This window comes from Glandiceps talaboti, chromosome 12 (genome assembly GCF_964340395.1).
Source record: "Glandiceps talaboti chromosome 12, keGlaTala1.1, whole genome shotgun sequence".
NCBI classification, from domain to species: domain Eukaryota; kingdom Metazoa; phylum Hemichordata; class Enteropneusta; family Spengelidae; genus Glandiceps; species Glandiceps talaboti.
The window spans coordinates 23,291,675-23,294,174 of NC_135560.1; the positions used below are offsets into that span (position 1 = coordinate 23,291,675).

At 36.2% G+C, this 2,500-nt stretch overlaps 1 protein-coding gene across 1 annotated transcript in view; it reads left to right on the top strand.

Annotated features, from left to right (window-relative positions):
• LOC144443542 (peptidyl-glycine alpha-amidating monooxygenase B-like) overlaps window positions 1-1,136 on the top strand; it is a 24,853-nt gene extending 23,717 nt beyond the window's left edge. The window contains exon 12 of the mRNA XM_078133068.1: window positions 1-1,136. This exon is cut by the window's left edge and continues 728 nt beyond it. The gene's annotated coding sequence lies outside the window, so the exon portion shown is untranslated.
• The last annotated feature ends 1,364 nt before the right edge of the window (window positions 1,137-2,500 follow it).

Genomic DNA, 2,500 nt, shown 5'->3' on the forward strand with positions numbered 1-2,500 from the left:
GTAACGGGTTTCAATTCATTCGGATGACGCAAATCAGCATAGTGTGACAATGACCTTAAACCTTGCCAGAAGATATCAAGCTTTCTTCATGTCGTGTCTTTATAAAAATTCATTATGTGTTGGTGTTTAAATCGTCTATAATACATATTACAAATGCACTATGTACTATTTCAGAGATCTAAACATGACCTATGTATTTTCAAATAAAATCTTCTAGCATAGCACTATAACATATTACAATAAGTCTATATTACAAGTGTTCTACTATGTACTATTTCAGAAAACAAAATATTACGGTATTTTCAAATAAAATGTACTGGCTCAGCACTATTAAAATGTTCGGCGATAGTTTACTTCTGTAGAAGATAAGACTTTAAAGGGAAAATGAGAAAATATTACATTTAAGGGGACAGCTAAGTTTTCATTTGCAGACGGAGAAGCCGATTATAATGTTGTAATTCACAGGGCATTTAACTCGTCACGGTTCTTCAGTGTACAGTACGTAGTTCAGCTGAGCGCCACCAACGGCATATCGTACACTATGGGAAATGTAAGGGCCATGATTTCATCATGAAATGTTTATCCCTTACATGGGATAAGTCTTGAAACGTCTCGATTCAGCGATGGTAATTTTCTTTGTCAATGATCCCTATAAAAAGGAGATTTATGGAGTTGCTAGTTACACTTGAAATGCTTCATCTTTGTATAGATAACGAGTATGTGTTCTTATTTGCTTACAAGGTTTATTTGGGTTTATGTTAGCACACTGTTGGGTTTTTTGGTGTGTATTAGCGACCATTCGGAGTTCTAAGCTTGTTTATATACGTAATTATGTAAACTGATCATTGTCGTAATTTTGATTTATGAGCAACTCCATTAACGACTTTATCAAATACTGTCTGAAGTGAAAAGTAAAATGTTTTAAATTATACCCAGTTTGTACTCAGACTACTAGCTATAGTCGTATGAGGTAATTATTGAGCGCCAAATGCAAGAAGAAAAAAGTCATTTACAAATTGTCTTTTTGTGGAATATTTAGATAACTAGAACTAATATACAGGGAACCGATTACATACAGTCTAATGATTATTTCTATGTATTGTAGTAATTGCTGTGATAATAAACCTATTTTGCCATTCCATGTTATAAGTATGTGTCATGTTTGATTTCCTAGGCGTTTTGGCATGTTTGATTTCCTAGGTGACCGTGAGAGAGTCTACCCCCTGGGTCTACCGCACCCAGCTGAAAACATGATATTGTGTTAACCAGCAACTGGCGACTTCCCCACACATCAGTCACGGGGGAGGCTATCACTTTGATAACGTGTAAGTTACAAACCAAATCAAACCAAGATCTATGACCAAACCGAACGTCAAGTGTGTCAATACTATGTGACCTCTCATTCATCTACATGGTCACATGACCCATTTGTTGCAGCAACATTAGTCTAGTTCCTGACGACTGTTTTCCGATTTCACACTACGTTATCTCCATACATAACCGTGTGAAGATACTAGTAACGTAGTGTAAAATCGGAATACAGTCGTCAGGAACAGCAACGTGGGACTGGTAACGAGCAGATGCACTCGAATCAATCTCAGTGTATGATTCTTTCTTAAAATAATTAAATAAATCAGTAAATAATTATTTACTTATTTACTATTTTTTAAAAATCATACAGATTGATTCGAGTGCCTGTGGATTCGAGTGCCTGTGGTAACGAACGGGACTGATATATGACTTTATTCCCAGACACAAATAATAATGATACAGGTCAGTGAAGTATAAATAAATGGGAAAGGGGATGGAAAAATAGTTGTCTACCAACTAATCTAGTTCAACCCCATCAATACATGTTATAATAATCAGAATACAAATATTATCTGGGCATTTTCACTGTTCCTTCGGTTTTCTGACATTTGCAGAGCTTATACAAATAAAGGAAGGGAATGAAACAAAACAAAACAAAACAAAACAAAACAAAAACTGTATACATAAAGATTTCGACTAAAAAGAAGACATGGGAGGCTAGGCTTGCGTCACAGGCATTTGTTTCCCGAGTTTGTCTCTGAATATATTTATATCAGAGTACAATAAAATGTCAATAATATCGTTAATATTGACGTATAGCCAACTATATATGAAAGGGGTAAAATTACACTTGTTTCTGTGATCGCACAGGTTCACTCACCGGGGTGACCCTAAAACGAATGACAACCTGAATGACGGAAAACGAATGACAGCATTTCTAGGTGGTAAACAGTGGAATGACACCCTTTTCTACATTCAGTTTGTTGAATGACACCCTCTGCACTGTAAAACCAGTGGAATGACAGCCGCTACTCTATAAAATAAGTGGAATGACAGCATTCTCAATGCTTTAGAACTGGAATGACAGCATTTCTAGGTGGTAAACAGTGGAATGACACCCTTTTCTACATTCAGTTAGTTAAATGACACCCTCTGCACTGTAAAACCAGTGGAATGACAGCCGCCACTC